This window comes from Spea bombifrons, chromosome 2 (genome assembly GCF_027358695.1).
Source record: "Spea bombifrons isolate aSpeBom1 chromosome 2, aSpeBom1.2.pri, whole genome shotgun sequence".
NCBI classification, from domain to species: domain Eukaryota; kingdom Metazoa; phylum Chordata; class Amphibia; order Anura; family Pelobatidae; genus Spea; species Spea bombifrons.
In genome coordinates this window covers 26,049,969-26,068,331 of record NC_071088.1, presented here as the reverse complement: position 1 = coordinate 26,068,331, position 18,363 = coordinate 26,049,969, and the positions used below count along the sequence as shown (strand labels likewise).

The 18,363-nt window shown below is 38.1% G+C and overlaps 2 non-coding genes across 2 annotated transcripts; one reads left to right on the top strand and one right to left on the bottom strand.

The window, feature by feature from the left end:
• Positions 1-373: 373 nt before the first annotated feature.
• On the top strand, positions 374-446 carry TRNAV-UAC (transfer RNA valine (anticodon UAC)). Its single transcript has one exon. It is a non-coding gene; the product is annotated as a tRNA-Val (tRNA).
• Positions 447-6,414: 5,968 nt separating this feature from the next.
• Positions 6,415-6,487, bottom strand: TRNAV-UAC (transfer RNA valine (anticodon UAC)). Its single transcript has one exon. It is a non-coding gene; the product is annotated as a tRNA-Val (tRNA).
• Between the last annotated feature and the right edge of the window lie 11,876 nt (positions 6,488-18,363).

The window sequence follows — 18,363 nt, the reverse complement described above, 5'->3', positions numbered from 1 at the left end:
AGAGAGGTATTATAAACACACAATTAGGTGTTAAAAATCCATTTTAAAATTCTGAGCCCGTTTAACACATGAGCACTATTGGCTTTCTCTCAAGGATATTCATGGAGATAGTGGGAAAAAAACATAGGCTTTGGGTACTGAATATTAAAATTTTATCACATAAAAACATAATGGCAATACATGCTGTGTTTTTTCGGTATTTTGGCACTTTAAATAATTTATAATCAGGGTGCGTGCCTGTGTATATATATATATATATATATATATATATATATATATATATATATATATATATGTTATATATTATGCATTATACATTATACATAGGGGTTTTGGGTGGAGTTTCCTATAGGCTCTAGTCCCTGCAGCGTGTGGTTCCATAGTGTAGTGGTTATCACGTCTGCTTTACACGCAGAAGGTCCTGGGTTCGAGCCCCAGTGGAACCATTAGTTTTCTTTCTTAATTTACATTGAAAAATCAGTTATTTTTATGTTCAATTGGAGTTATGAAACCTTGCTGCTCATTAGGATTAGATGTGTCTCTTACGAGTAGAGTTGTATAACAATATGATAGGGCACCAGGTCTTGCTCAATTCTAGATTGTAAGCTTGTTTGAGCAGGGCCCTCTTGTTTCTGTAAGTCAAATTGTTATTTTATACAGTACTTGTTATGTCCTGTTTACCCATTGTACAGTGCTGCAGAAAATGGTGAATTAATACAAAACAATAAATTATCATAATAATTAATTTCATTATGCAGGAAAACCTGATGGTTTCCTAGTAGGAGATACATAAAAATGCTTGGGGTGTCCACTTTGGCCCACTAGTGTGTAGCTGGACATTGAGGTAGGGAATTAATAAAATTGATGACTATATATTGCTGTAGTTTTGTAGTGGGGATACTCCCTTGGCACAATGCAGAATGGACTGTACATTGAGAGCATTTAGTTACAGGGGGCTGGGAAAACCTAAATAGGTTACCGAGATAAGGATCTAAAGGATGCTTCCGTGGAGAAATATCCAACTGTTTTCTTAAGACCTGGGGTGTCTGACCTGTTGGAGTGTGACACTCATCAACTTCAGTTATTTCTTGAAGATGAAAAGAGCTGCAACATAAAAGGGCACGTTCCTTATGAAATGAAAAAGGACTTAGATAAGCCTAAATATACCAGTATATTTTTATCATGGGTCTTTTATTGTGTATTCTCTAATTGTATCCTTCATAGTAAAGAAAATAAGTAAATGAAGACTGGTGAACTTATTCAACTTAAAAAGCATGGCTTAGATAAATGTAGCTGGAGTTATTTCAATAATGGGGTGAAGGTGTAGGGTACACAGAAGACCAGTGATAGCCTTCAGAAGGCTCCAGCATAAGTTGCAGTCCATGTTGAACTTTTAGCCATATAAATGGAAGGCTGAAGACAAGCTGGAGGAAGCCAAAAAAATCTACCATGTCAAAGTGGAGAATCTTGGATGGGAGAAATGTTGCTCTTTCTTCCGTGTTCATTTTTTCTTCCACTTGCATGGCATGCCTGAAATGGGACAAGTGGGACAGTTGCACCCCTTGAACTGGAATAACCATGGTTTTACCTGCATGATTTAACATTTGTGAACACCATGTGGAGTGGTCCACCACGGTAATCAATAAGATCACCAGAAACAAGTACAACATAGAACAGATTCCAGGGCTTCCTGATGACGACTGTTTGGACTAATGTGGCATTGAACAGGCTGACCAGTAGATACAAGGACATGGTGTGAATGATTATTCAAGAGCAATTCTTTTTTAAAGGAATTCACACGAAGGGTGCCATTGAAGAAGGGTGGTGCCCAACGTGTGTAATTAAGGACACTTTGTGGTTCATTAGGAAATCTCTGATCCTATAGAAGGAACCGGTCACTGTCTGAAGCTGTCACAGGCTCTTACAGGCTAATCCCTAGCCCTCCTCTCCAGCCCTCTCATCTTCTGGACTTTGGTGACCCTCCCGAACTGTTCCCTTTTTTCAGTTACACCCCACCCCATAACCGAGTGTTATTCTTTGGGCTATTCCACAATCCCTTCTCTCTTGGATCTATTCAGTGCTTTTGTCATAGTTTGTGTTGTTTCTTGAGTCATTAGATGTTTGATTGTTTGTATTGTGCAGCATGCCAGTGCAGTACTTACAGGTGCATCAGTGTTATTAGGTGTACTGTATTTATTATTGGCTGTGCAGGTTAGTCCTGTATATACATGGTCATGTTGTTAATGATTGTCCGGTAGGTTGTGTTGTAATGTGTCATATATGATATTTCTGTTCTGTGAAGCCAGCCTAGAAGGAGGAAGAGTGGCAACTTCAGGAACCGACAGCCGTTTGCATGTTGGAGTAACTTGTGCACCAAAACATAAAACAAACAGAAAACTTTGTTCTCTCAGTATTATTACTACTCACAATATGATCATTATAAAAATAAATTTTAATGTAATCCTGCAAAATATAGTTCCATATGCTTAAGAAAAAACAGTTCACTATAATCTTAAAACAAAACATAGGGCATGATCAGCTTAAAACAAAAGTCTACTGTGTGATAGTTACTGTCTGAATCTGAGTTAATTTGAGAAGGTATTCTCAACCTAATGAAATCCTGCTGTCCTGTTACAATTGTGATACTTAGCATTGTCTGCTTAAAGAATTTGGAATTTATTGGTGTCAAACCAAGATATTGAGATACAATGTATGCCTAAGCTTTTAATACCCTAGGCAAAAAAAAAACCATAATACCAGGGGCTTAATTAGTGAAATGTCAATACATCAATCAAATATATTAAAAGGGAGGCCACATTGATCTGATAAAGGTTACTTTCTGTTTTACTTTGAAATGAGTTTCTTTTGTTGTTGAAATCACATTCCTTTTTACGTTACGATTATTTCAGATGCATTGGATGTTTTGCTAATTAGCTGACTACGTGCCTTCCAAGTGTTTTGAATTCCTGCCTTTCGTTCTGTTCTTATTTAATCTGAGCAGGAGGAGATGGGGTAAATAGCAGCCCCCAAGGCATCTTAATTAACAACACCATTCATCTGCAAGGTGCTCCTAACGTCTACGTGCGGACCTGAGCCAGGCACCGCATTAATAACGTTATGTGACCTAAGTAACTGATTTAGTAGTGCAAGGCACATAAACATTTCGCATGTTATTGAGCAGAGCATATAAAGCGCTCGCTTGCCGTACATGGAATATATAAACTCAGCAAAATGTCTAATGTATATGCGTCCTTGGGGGGAAAAAAGGGCTTATGTTGTCACACTCAGTGGGGCTATATGTAAAGCCTTATTTTTAAATATAAAAAGCTGAAATTAAATTACACACAAAGAGTTAGCTGATAAATGGTATAGGATACACTTTTTATTAAAACCCTCAGAATAAGGACACAACCCAGAAAAAAACATTCCTATTCCAATAAAAATGAACCTTTATTTAAACTTCTTTTAAAAATATATTTATATTCCAATAAAATGTAACCTTTTTAAAAATGAGATGATCCGATACTGGGTTTTCGCTATTTTCCATTATTAGGCTAGGTTTCCACTTGGGTTTTTGTCCGGCGTTTTTTTCTTGATGAAAAACGCCAGGAAAACTGCCAAGAAAACTGCCACTGCATTTACCTGCGTTTTGGCGTTTTTTCTGCAGTTTTTTCTGGCGTTTTAGCCTTTCTGTGGAAATTGCTTTTTTTGACCTTAGGCAGTTTTTCCAGCCTTTACACGTTAGAAGTTTCACCCAGCTAAAAGGGATTAGGATAAATGGCAAGTATCTGCCCTCTCCTGATGTCATTTACTTGGTAGACCCTTTTGTCTCTTTTCTGTGGTTTGTAAGGCTTTATTTCGAATGTCTGCTCCTCTGGGAAGATTGGCCCCAAATGATGGTGCAAATTGTTTGCTGTTGCTTTTGGCACGCAGGATCCAGTTGATGCGTCGGGTATGTTTGTTTGTAATGGCATGTTTGTTCCAAATGGTGTAAAATTCAATATGAACCAGTCCAGGACTTTGTTTTGTGTGAAACTGTTTGTTTCCAGCCTATTTCTCGTAGGACACACAGATACTGGGTCCATCCTCTGCATTGTAACTGTGGAAAAAACGCCATAAAAAACGCCAAGGCAATAAACCCACATGGCTTTTTCATGGCGTTTTTTCTCTCCCATAGACTTCTATTGTAGAAAAACGCCAAGATTTCCTTGCAAAAAACGCCAGAGTGTGAACATACTGCGATTTTGAAAAACTGCCACAGAGCCCAAAAAAGCAGAAAAACGCCAAAGAGGACTGAAAAAACGCCAGACAGAAAAACGCCAAGTGGAAATGGCATTTTGCGATTTCCTATTGAAGAACAGCTAACATCTGGCTGCAGCCGTTTTTCACAAAAAAAACGCCAGGGCGTTTTTATGGGCGTTTTTAGCAAAAAAAAACCAAGTGGAAACCTAGCCTTACTGTTTCATTATACGCAGGGATGTATCCCCATGACGAAACCCTAACAATTTATTTTCTGCTTCTGTTATCTAAGTTATCTAAGTTATCTAAGTTGTGCAGCTACGTATTTAAATTGTCAGTTTTGATTTTATACATACATACTTTTCTTCCCTGAAAGTATAATTTGATATATATATCAAATCAGCCATGTGTGGTTATATTATGGAGCAAAAGAAATGCTAATGCCATTGATATAACAACCAACGTTAATGAATATAGGTAATATAATTGCAGCAGCAGAAACAACTGTATGGCTTCTGGCAAGCAATGTCTCTGGCAGTGTGCTCCTGCCTTCATTTGCTTGCATGCAAATAATAAACAAAATACATCATTAATACCAGCTTCAAAGGCCACTCTTGTGAACGAAGAAGCTTTCTGAGTCTCCTAAAGCCTGAGGGATCCCTCGCACCACATTAGTCGCAGCAACCAATGTTATGCTCCTCTCATCAAAAACCTAGGAGATTTTTTATTTTCATAAAAATCAAATATTTACAGTTTAACTTAACACTTAATATTTTGCAACATAATATTCCGAGTCTGACGTCTGTTAGTATCATATATTGGATCCTACGGGTTCTTGTACGCAGCTCACATTTAATACCCCGTTTGTTGCTGGGAAGGATGAAGTTCAGAGGAGAAGCATAAAATATTCTTAGAGTATCAGCTGCCAGTATTTCAGTTCCTAGAATAGAGTGCTCCACGCTATCAAAACGCTTCTAATTACATAAACTAAGAATCAACTGTCACATGCTTTGCAAGGTAGCAAGACGTGCCCCGATTAATTACATGGTAAGTTTAACTTCAGAAAAATGAGTGGTCAAGGTAATTTAAAGGTGTACTTCTGACATTGCGTAACAAACAAATATTTTGCATGCACATATGTCTATGTATAATCTTCCATTATCACTGAGATATAGAAGGGATTGGGGGAGAAGTGAAGAGGAACCAAGAAACAATAATAAGTCCAAGCATAAAAAGCAAATTTTATTTTTTGCTGGTTGACTTTGGAAAGGTTTCCACTATACCGGGTTAGCTGAATGCATACCCGTAAGCTGGTTCTTCTGGTTGGTCATTTTATGAAAAAATTGTCATATTAAATAGGGTTGCTACTGTTGAGTAAAAAAGTTGCTATATAATAACTCTCAAATTACCTTGGAAATCAAATGTAATAAAGTCATAGTCTCCCGTCAAAGAAATCTTCTCGGTAAATTGAAAAAAGCAGTGATGTCTATGAATTAGGAATGTTCTGGGAAAATCGGGAATGGTGGCAACCCTACCAGGCCCAGAGTAGCCATCTGGCACACCAGGTACATCTCCAGTGACAGATCTGGCTCTGGCTTGGCCTAAGTATAACAACGTCTGGCCATGAGTGTCCAGCCTGTAGATGCATGTACGTAATTTGGCTTAAATTGCCAGGGCCGCTTAGTCAGGCCCTGCTACAAGCACATATTGTAAACTAAAATTTTACTAAAATGCTTAATATATCCAAACGGTAAAAAAATTACAAAAAGAGAGAAAATGGAACAGCTGTCAAGGATAACTCCAAGGATTGTTCCATGATTCCTCAAACCAAATTAGACCACATCCTGGTACCCTAAAACCTAAAAAAAAATAAACATAATTACTATATCTGTGAATAGCTTGTAATTTTTGTTTGTCAACTAGGAAGCTAATTTAAGCGATGATCTTTGTCTCAATGTGACACAACTAGTATTTAATTAATTTCCTATCTTCCTTACCTTCAGCTTTTTAGCGGCAGTGTTGCGTGTTCCATAATCATAAACATTTTGCCAGGTGTCCCAGTTCATGGGAGAAATGTGGCATTCATATTAACATATAATTTGACAGGTCATATATCTGTCCCATGAATGTTTAAATTACATTTTATAAGTTTCACTTCTGCTAGAAAAAAAGGAATGGTTCCACTGGGGATCGAACCCAGGACCTTCTGCGTGTAAAGCAGACGTGATAACCACTACACTATGGAACCTTTCCATATGGCGGATGAGCTTCATTCCATGGCTGGAACATGGCAAGCTGTAACATAAGCATCATACCCACTTTATGTTGGTGCAAGAGCATTACTAGTGTAAGCACATTGTCCATTTCTTTTCCAGGAGACATTTCACATGCTGTTGGCCAGTGCATGTGGCATGTTACTTATTCCCTTTAGTTTATACATCACAGATACTTTAAAACAGTACTCCCTTCAGCAACATAATATATGTGTCCTGATCATTTGGCAACTATATTTCTCCCCATTAATTGTTAATCTGTAATTTCCCTCCATCCATCCATGTTTTATAAGCTGTAATTAATAATGTACAAGTCACCCTGTTGAAAGATTGCACAGAGATAGAGCTCTGGGCATGATTCGCAAATCCTGGTTTAGCAGCTGAATCAGTGAAGTTTTACATGGACACTCTATACAATATGTATTTTAATACAGCTGAGTGTCGCATTTGAATTAATGTTTTTTCATTTGTTCTCTTTCCTCACCTTCTTCCCAACTACACCAAAGTGTAGTGGGGTATAAAGAGACCCCCTAAACACATGCGGAGAAAGTGATGCTATTGAGTTAAATGGGACTGGTTTTCTGTAAGTAATTGGTTGCTTCAAGAAGCCAAATCTGGCATGAAATGTGGACCGCCGAGATGTTAAGCAGGTAAGTCTTTTCTTTTTTAAGGCAACTAATACACATTAAAGTAGTTACAAAAAATGTTGGGGTATTTAAACAATTTTCAATGTAACGGGACTTACACCAAGCACAGTCAGTGGCGTACTTGGGGGGCAGGGGGGTTGCGGTCCACCCCTAGTGCAACTCATCAGGGGTGGCACACAGAGGTCCCAGGTCTCATGGAAATTCCCCCATCTCTCATTGTCTCCCTACCTTCTCAACTGACCGCTTCTGTGTCCCTGTCTCCTTTCCCACAGCTCCGCTTCTTCTCTCCCCTCTTGGTCTTCTGTCATCTTCTGCTTCTTTCCATGTCTATCTTTGTCCAGCCATAACAATTATTGTAGCATGAAGATAATGAGGAAATACTGGTGATCATGGGCAGCATGTGGTTGATTGTGATGTGTAGCTGAGTGTGGTGTGTGTGTGTGAGTGCATGGCTGATTTTTTTTTTTACAGAAATGGGTAGTACATTCTCCAGCAGTGTGGGTGTTGTTTTTTTAAGAGTGAGGTGTGTTGCTTTAAATGATTTATGGCTGAGAGTGGTGTGTGGGCTGAGTGCATGTCATCACTGTGTCTGAGAGTAGGCAGTCTGGTTAACAGCGCTCATTGTATTTGGGTTTACATAAGTTGGGCTGAAAGTACCATATTAGCTTGAAAGTCTGAAATGTGGCCAATATGAGGGTGCATCTTAATGTAATTAAATGGAGTTAAGTTTAAACTATATTTTAAATTTATTATATAGATGTCAAATAAATGAGGGCCAACATCCAATTAATTCCAAGTTAATTTGGGAGTTGTTGTATTGAGATTATATGTGATGTGCATAAATATTTAGCATATGGCTTCTAGGGCTTCTTATTTCCAGTCAAGCCCTGACTCCCTTATTAGATCAAGACTCACGCCTTGCCCCACAGCTATTTGCACTGCAAAAGAAATGCATGTTAAAGTACCTTAATATGCAATTAGCATTGATGAGGCTATTTGGGGCAGTAGACTGCCCCTTTAAATGATCAGGAAAAGTTGTTATGTTTGGAAATGAATTCTGGAAATGTCACTCTATACATAACAAAGCTTCTCATTTAGTGTTAGGCTTTTAGTTCTTCGTTATAAAAGGAAAGCATACACTGTGTAAAATAATAAACTTGTGATCAACAACGGGTCAGTGTTCTTTACAGCAAGTGATACCACGACAGATCTTGGCTGCTTTGTTAATTTTTTATGTGTTGGTTTCACATTCATTCAAGTGCAGCTTAATAAACATGAGAAACTGCAGATATTGAGAACAAGCGTTTAATCACAATGAATACCTCAATTCTTTCCACCGAAAGTACTTAAATGTCTCTTAGCGTCCGGTTAGCCTTTTAATTTATTATGTTTCTTTTGTGAATTGTATTTATTATTCATTGGTGCGGAAGAGATTTATTTCCAATGTCCCATACAATGTCCCCTCTACAAGCTCACAGTTATCCCTACCCTACATGTACCTCCCATGACTTTTATTCAAAAAGAACAATTTGGTACTAAATGGAGACCAATCAGCAGGAACATTCCATGGGCTGCTGTGGTTATATTGCCGTATCTCGGAACCACGGAGGGGCTAGTGCCACTACATCCCAAAGGGGACATGTTGAGGGTACAATCAGGCAAGGTGTGGATGAGGCTAAACACAAGTCCCCCCCTTCAAGGAGAATAGAGCTGCCTTGGAGCTCTAGAAATCAGCTCAGTGAGTTTTAAAGTATAGTTATTACTCCAAGTGTAGAACTTTGCTCTAGAGCTGCTCTGGAAATATGACACTATGGGTATTACATGTGTAAGATGCATTTAGTCCAACATGAACTCACACTCAATTGTCAGATGGGAAGGATTCAAAAAGGACTCCAGCCTATTAGGCTCCTCATCTCCACCAATAAAGGTCTAAAGGTTCATGTCGGACCTGATGGGAATTCTTCACAATATCCCATTAAGTTCCATTGTATGTACACCTTTACTAGTCAGATGGGAAGGATTGAACAAGGACCCCAGCCTATTAGGCTCCTCATCTCCATCAATAGAGGTCTGAAGGTTCATATCAGACCTGCTAGGAATTCTTCGCAATATCCTCATGAGTTCAGGTGTATATATATACCTTTACTAGTCATTTCGTTAGTGTTGCAAATTTGTCTTTGGGGAATTTGTATTTCACTGCAAATTTTAAAAAAAAATATGATATAAGACTGAAATCCAGCACTAAAAACACATTCATAGCACTGATATATGTCATTGTAAACTCCACGGAGCTACAGAACGTTAATCTGTGACATCATTTCCAGTTGACCACAGTATTGTGCCTTTGGGCGTTTTACAGGAAAATCTGGCCTTGGCTGATTCGTTAGTGTCTAAAACTTTTTACAAAGATTACTAAGAAAAACATATGGCACTGATTATTATTAAAGTCAAGCTGTTGACCATGGATTTGCCAGCATGAATAAGGTGTGCATTAAACAAGAGACTTTGTATGCACTTATAATGGTACTTAATACGTATAGCTTGATATGCATTTGTTTTTTGCCTCTAGTTCAAGTTAATTGGAATGTCTATTTTGATCGTAGCGACACTTGCTATTTTTATCATCTTTAGAATGAAAACATGTTAAAGATGTCCGTATTAAAAGTCTGAATGTGTCTAAATGAGAAATATTGTTTTTCACTTGCCCTAGGTTTGGGAACACCTCATGCCCCTAAGGCTTTCATCAGCTTGGGTATTTACAGGGTAGATTTTAAAAAGTGTGCATTACTTTTTGTTACCGAACCCTACTGCCTAAATCTAAGGAACTTCCGCAAACTGGTCACCCACCCAAAATGACAAATCAATACTAAGTAACTAAAATAACAAAAACTACCTAAAGATTAAAAGCAAATAATCACAGGGGGTCCAAGGGGTTGCTGGAATGCTATGTGTATCTTACTATCAGAGTGAAAAGGGGAGAGGCACAGAATACTGACAAAGCCAGTTTACAAACATTGCCTTCATGGAATGACACTTGCTCATCTTTACTGTAACAGCCATCACATGTATGGAGCCAACGGGCAGATCTGGACAAGCCACTTTGCAAACTGGGCAAATACCCAGTGGCATCTCCTATGTACCTTTATTGCTGCTAGTGCTGCAGATCCTGCCCTTTGGTGTGCGGTTACATACATGTAATTTTAGCTGTTGCTGCCAATACGGATCCCCAGAGTCTGGCACTTCCAACAGGGATTGATCTTTGATCACTGTTCAAGGCTCCAGAATAGCCTTTAATGCTTGGGTGGTGGTAGTGAAGTCTATTTTGCCTGCTCCCCACCTAGTCCCATCGACTCCTCATTGACCTTACCTTATGCATTTCTGATTAGTCCCACCACTCAGTGCTGCTAGCTTCATTCACCCAGCTAGGCTTCCACCCATAGCAGGAGGCATGGGCCTCTGGGTGAGCTTTCCTGGTCAAATGATGGCTCTAATACATATTGTGGTTATGGTTTAACAAGAACTGAAGAAATGCCTGTTAGCTACATATGCCCTATAGAGACTATGAACTCTGTAGCTAATAGTGGGGGAAGAAGAAGAACAAGAGCAAGAGCAGAAGCAGAGCTGTGGAACAGGAGAAAGGGACATGGAAGCAGTGGGGAGACATTGAACGAGAGACAATGTGAGAATGTGAGTGGGTTAGTGTCAGTTGGAGTGTGAGAGAGTGAAAAAGCACAGAAATGCAAGCAACATTTTTTTTGTTATACGAATCGGAATGTACAAGTCTGATATATATATATATATATATATTGTATATAATACAACAAAGCAAGGAATCAGCGCACACCCAACAAATACTATCATAAATATTGGGGATTCCTTTAAACTATATGGCCACATATTGCTTAGCCGGCCACTACTATTTTTGGCGAGTACTATCTGATCCTAACATGCCTGTATTGCTTGCTGGATCAGTGGGACTGCTCTGCCTCTTAACCCACTGAAGCTCTCTTGCAATTTAAAGCCCTCACTGCATGCTATTACTGTAATAAGGCCACTGTGTGGTGGGTGGGATGCTTAACCCTAAGGTCTGGTCCGTATCTTCTGTATATATAAAACACAGTATATTATTTCCTCACCTGTAATAACCTCAGTGGCCAATTTAGATTGTTCCACTGACTGAAATGCTAAACTCTCCCCAAATACTGAGGCTTCACAAAGTTATTGCTGTTTTGCCAAATTTCTGGGACACATCCATAGAGAAATCATTTTACACAAGCCTTATTCTGTGTATCATAATTGATGTTTATTAAAACAATTTAATTTTTACACGTGGGGATATTGAATTGCGGCTGACACTTTAGGGAGTTATATCAATTGCTTCTTTTTTAAGTGAAAGGTTGGCCAGTGGAGAATTGTTGCTCAAAACACATACAAACATATGAATCAGCTGTAGGCTAATGATGGCATTCTTGCTATTGTTTGGGTATTGGTTCCAGTCTTCACAATACTCAAAGGGTTACCAAAGATTGATTGATATAAGACATTTTATGACTTCTATTGCATGCATCCAACCCACGGGATATCATTACAGCTACGTCAGAGTAGTTGGCTTTTACAGCCCTGGCAACAGCCAAACAGAAAATGACTTTCGCAGAGGACTAGATAAAAGCAAAGTGTCATCATGTCTTTTAAACTCTCTTAAAATGATGTTGTGTCCAATAAACACAGAAGCTCAGTATGTGCAGTCAAAAGTATTATCCGTATCCACATAACCACGTGAAAAATTACCACAGGGAGATTATTTTAGTTTCCAAAGGATCAGGTTCTTTCTCTATCATTTTAATTTAGGGGCCAGGAATGCTTATTCTATGACATAATCTCAATACACTTCCAAGACTCAGTTCACTGTATTTACCTTGGCCAATTATTCTCTATTTATTTATTTATTTATGACCCCCTTTCTTTAAGGGAACATCTTCTGCTAGCTATCTGTATTCTGATCATCTTAAAAACAGAATATAACACAGAGAATAATAGGCCCAAAACTGAAGATCTTTTGGTGAAGAAAAGTACAAATATAGCTGACTTTACATTGTTTAATATATATATTAAGAGGTAATGTAATATTTAATAAGAGGTGATTGGTAGTAATGGCGGATAGCAGGGAAGGGCTGGCACCTCTTGGCCTGGGGATCATATGGGGAAGTTACCCTCACCTCCTACAATCCCCTAATGCCAAAAAACCCTTATTCACTAACCACGTATGCCCAATGCACACAGTGAAAGCCACGTAACATATGGTCAGTGCCAAGTAAGGCTATGTAGAACTTATATACCATACAAAATATTTAAGGTGTTGACTGAATTTATTAAGAAGCCAGGAAGGAATGCACTGTTGGATTAAGCTGCCAAGACCACCATGGCCATAACATAATTAGCGTAGGTGGGCGAAAATGAAGAATTAAATATAATTAGACATGGCAAAACAAGGCGATGATGGGGTATTTGTCATACTTTTAACTGGTATGGAAGCTAAAACAGAAAATTGCAGTTTACTTAAAACAGCTCCAAGGAAATGTAATGCATCTGTGATAGTAGGAGTAATTTCTCAGAATGCTGGGTGGTCTGATAAGAAATACAGCATTCTACACAAGGTGGCCAAATGGGAGGCCCTGCCATGAACAATGAGAAAGGGCCTCCTGATTTCGTAGCAGGAGTCTAATGGCATCCTAGCTACGAAAATATCATGCATTATTGGGTCCGTAATTTCAACCACAACATTTCAAACAATATAACAAAAACCATAGTCTTCATTAGGACATAACAAAAATGGTATAGCAAACTGTTTTTGGTTATTCTCTGATTAACCCTTTTTTGGTATCAGTCAAAAGGTCCGTTTTGATATGATATCAATGTTTGTATGTGAGCATGCACATTTTTATTTATGGCATATGACAGGTTGAGCTCTAAACTTTTTTTTCCTGTTTGTGGACTAGAATGTTCACTAATAATTTGTTTTAAGCTTGAGGTCAGTTTTTAAAACATTATCATGGTTATCTCAGCTTGAAGGAAACTTGACAGTAGCTTCCCCAACTAGGGTTTATTACCTAGTTTATCACGGGAGATTGGTGTTGGGGGGAGTAACTTAATCTTCCTGAGATTTTGCATCTCATGTATTTTATAATTTAGAATACATTGATTGTAGTGGTAGACACAAGAACCATGGCACGTTCAATCTATGGGTCTTCCATGTACTCAGCTGAGTAAGTACAAGCCTTAGCCAGGGTAAATGCAAGATAAATGCAGTCAAGATTACACTCTTTATATCACTGGTTAACAGACCTCAAGCAGATCTACTAACAAATCCCAAAGTTTTAAAATCATATTTGAATTTGTTAGATCTTTTATTAGAGCAGCTCTGACAGGTTAATGCTTGGAATTAGAATTGACGTCTCCAAAAGGTGGTGGAAAATCTTGTGTCTACCGGTTGCAGCTGAATAACAAATAAGCACCTGGGCTGTAAATAGTGCTGGGATTTCTGGATTTGAAGATGTGTGGGGGACTAAGAATAGAGGTTGGAGCACATGGCCAAACATGCCAAATTTAGCAATCTTGTTAGAGGTGTTTATCACGAAATACTTCTCAGCTCATCAAATACATAAATTCTGCATGTTGTAGAAAAGTGGAAAATATCAGAGGGTGCTGTGATATTTCTATGGGACTAATAATAGAAGTTGACCTTAATTAGCAACTATATGTACGTGCAGGGCAGAAGGTTCCTGGTGCTAGCTATATGGAAAATCAGCAATTTCAGTAAGATTGCATTTATTAAAGTATATTTCCATCTGATTTTACGGACGTCACAAGGAGAAAAATGGGAAAAACATATGGAAAACAGATAACCACATGGTGGCTATACTATCGTATAAACTGTAATTTTATTATGTCAACAAGGTCTATGTATTCCACAAATACGGAAAAAACATGGAACCAAATACAATTGCTCCCACAATGATAACACAATAGGTGTGTATTCTTGTACATGTTAATTAACCATGAGTCTGTAGAGTCTAACAGAACAGAAATGGTATTTATAGCGTTATATTATCCCCTCCAAAACACAGACAACATCATTTAACTGAGTTCTCCCTCAGTGCCATGAAATAGCTCATGTTTCCAGTATGGATCATTCACTACCAACATGCGGATTTATCAAAAACACTGCATTACCCGATAAAAGACAGAAAACCCAAACTGTCTTTCATTTTTTTTTTTAACCCCTTAAGGACAATGGGCGTTCCCTAAACCCATTGAAAACAATGCATTTTGATTAATGTGCTTTGTCATTAAGGGGTTAAAGTTATTTGACTCAATACTTTTAATGTAAAGCTGCTGTTGCATAAAGTTTATATTTTTATTTGTAATATTCCTGGAATATAGTTTATGACCAATGAGAAACGTCAAAGTTGATTTTGGTTTTTGATTTATATATATATATATATATATATATATATATATTGGTTGTCACTATTTACACTAGATGTGCTAGGATCAAAATCAGTCCTATAGAAATTATAGTTTGGCCCAGTACACATAATCTAGGCTTCATACATATCATGCCATGGGAGTTGGTGAATTTTTCCATTAATATGTTTTGGGTGGATTTTTTTAAAAACAATACTGTATAACATGCTAGGAAAAAAAACTGCAGAGAAAACAGTATTTCATGTTATAACTCCAGGAATTCTAGAGCTAATTGGAGTTTATAAAATGGGGAGGGGGACGTTCATAGATGCTATAAAGTACACAAGCATGCCATGCCTCTATAGCGAGGAGGATGTGTGGTTGTGATTAGAAGGCCAAAGGTAATTTGGCTGCCAGAAATTACGGTGATGGTATTGGTCGGTATTGGTTTACATGTCAGATTAGATAAACATTGTAACAATACAAACCTATAATAGTGACAGAAATGGACAATTATACCCCCCCCACACACATTAAGCACGAAATCAAGTGATTGTCCATTCCTCTGAATAGCTATAGCTGTATTCTTACTCGATAAGGAAATACATATTTATAATATATGAATGACAATGTTTGCTTTAAATATTCATATTGTTTCTGTTGGTCATCCCCATCCATCAACAAAATCTTAAACATGTTAAGGTATTCTAACATCTACTCTGGTGTGAAAAGCAAATCAAAGAGGAAATGTAGCGTTATTATCCACAGAGCCACAACATGTAACCATGACTAAATATGAACATATAGTGTTATAATGTAGAGTGGAAAGTGTTAATTATAGTTGAGAAAGGTTGAAAAGTGTGAAGGATAATTGGAGTGATGTCATCTTATAAGCTTAAAAACTGCCAAGCTTTATCATTTCCTGCCAGAGCCTTAGAGTTCACAGGCCCATACAATGATAGGTGTGGCGTCATTGGGTGAAACCTAAAAGTGTCATACGTTCCCATATTCGAAAGATATAACAAGACTAAAGTTCATATTGCAATTCTTTTGGATCAGAAGTTTCTACAGCTGAGTATTTTTTCAACTATAATTCCTAAAATCTAATAAATTCCTTTATATTAGAAATTGAAGTTAAATGTTACATCAGTATAATTTGTATTTGTATGGTATTGATATCTATAAGATATGTTACTGAGAGAGATGGGGTGAGGTTTGACCAAGAGTCTTCTCTTCCCAGACTACTCATTTCCGTGGGGGACAGGGATTCATTGATCACATATAACCAGTGTGTTTTCCTGGTGTGTTTCCTGGTAAGACCTGAAAAACTATTTTCTGGATGTACCAAGAATACCAGGAACTAGATTATAGCTTTGGTGTCCATCCTCATGAGGACAAATGAACAAAGTTTAATTTTTCAGCTATTACTTAGTATGTGGAGCATGGTCAACCGACGTACTGCTTAATAGACAATTGGGTAGTTGGTGGTTAGGACTTTATGTCATTGTTCCATGATGTTATACAGCCATATATGCTTGCAATGGTTAAACATATCACCCGGGATTCTTATGTGAACCACAGATTATAAAATATGAGTGTCTACCTTACAGGATTATTAAGATAAAACCATGAATGCTTTTTGGTTTGTGCTGTCTCTAGTTGAAATTGATACATATCATTGGGACAACTTTAAAAAAGATATAAAGCTTCGATTTTAAGAAGAAACATATGAAAGCTTATGTTCTGAAAGCTTACGTACCATTACATTTGTTTCTACATAGCTAAAACTCACAACTTCCATTGTTCACTGAAGCCTATAATAGAGAAAAGCAACCTGCAAATTGGAGTTATTGGGGGCTAATACTCCAATCATGCAAGTTTGCGAACCTCAGGGAGATTGTATATTAGAGAGGTCCAGGCCTATTGTAGATCTGCTTCACAACTTCATAATGTAATTGTAACAGTGAATAAATACTCCAGTTTATGACCTTAGAAACATATAGCTTCCTGTCTTCTAACTCCGTGTATTTTGGAAGTTTTCACAGTGGTTTTGGAGCCATGTCAACAATTTGTTCCTGTACGGAATGTGTAATGTTAGAGTTCTTGGATTCAGTCATTCTTATCCTTGTTGATTTGTTGTATTTCCCAGAGGAATGGTCATCAACCATCTCCTTAGGCAACCTCAGACCATTTTTAAGAAAACATAACCGATTAATTACCATCAAACATTTATGATCATTGTTTTGCTGTTTTCATCAATTTGCTGTTATGGGAATTTATTGACTGAAATTATCACTTTAGATTAGGACCTTCAAAACAAAGACATACAATTATTTATGAAAACACGTATATACTTCACATTGAATTCTTCTATTTTGGTTTTCTAATTACTTAAGATTCTGATGTTCAGGAAATGTAAGGGAATGTTTACTCTCAGTTGTCAGACAACCTTTACAAGAATAATGAAAGAAAATCCAGGACTAACAATACAAAATGTTTTCATGATATAACTCATAATTTTAAAATTTAAATAAAAGCTTTTTCTTTGAAAACCTGCTGAAACCTTTATTTCACAAAAATATGTGTAAATACCGTATTTGCTCGATTATAAGACGACCCTGATCATAAGACGACCCCCCAAAATCTGAATATTAACTTAGGAAAAAAAGAAAAAGCCTGAATATAAGACGACCCTAAAGGAAAAAAGTTTTACCAGTAAATGTTAATTCATGTAAACTATTTTTTTTAATAAAAGCTATGATTGAGAAAAATATTTTTTTTTGTTTTTATTTCTTGTATTTTCCAACCTGTCCCCCAGTTACGCACATCTGCCCCCAGGCTTGCCACTCCAATATGGCACTGTGGCCCATGATATGCCTTTTAACCCTCTATTTGCCACTGTGCCCCATGGTATGCCTTTTGACCCCCTATGTGCCACTCTACCTCCAGAAATGCCTTATACCCCTATATCCCATTCTGGCATTTAGGGGGTTAAAATGCATATTATGGGGCAGAGTGGCATATAGGGAGGTATAAGGCATTCCAGGAGGCAGAGTGGCATTAAGGGAGTTAAAAGGCATTATATAGAGCACTCTGCCTCCAGAAATGCCTTATACCCCTATATGCCACTCTGGCATTTAGGGGGTTAAAAGGCATATTATGGGGCAGAGTGGCATATAGGGAGGTATAAGGCATTTCAGGAGGCAGAGTGGCATTAAGGGAGTTAAAAGGCATTATATAGAGCACTCTGCCTCCAGAAATGCCTTATACCCCTATATGCCACTCTGGCATTTAGGGGGTTAAAAGGCATATTACGGGGCAGAGTGGCATATAGGGAGGTATAAGGCATTTCAGGAGGCAGAGTGCTCTATTAAATGCCCCCTTAACGCCACTCTGCCTCCTGAAATGCCTTATACCTCCCTATATGCCACTCTGCCCCATAATATGCCTTTTAACCCCCTAAATGCCAGAGTGGCATATAGGGGTATAAGGCATTCCAGAAATGCCACACACACACACACACACACACTTACTTACTTACCGGTGCTTCCAATTTCCTGCTGTATTGCCGGGGCAGCGGGTTGACGTCTCATTCCGCGGCAGCCGGAAGGAGGTGGAGTTGGCAGCGGGGGTTTGTATGCGTCCGTCGCAAATACCTTCCCCGGCTGTCAGAGATCAGAGTTCCCCGCACCGGTGCGGGGAACTCTGATCTCTGACAGTCGGGGAAGGTATTTGCGACG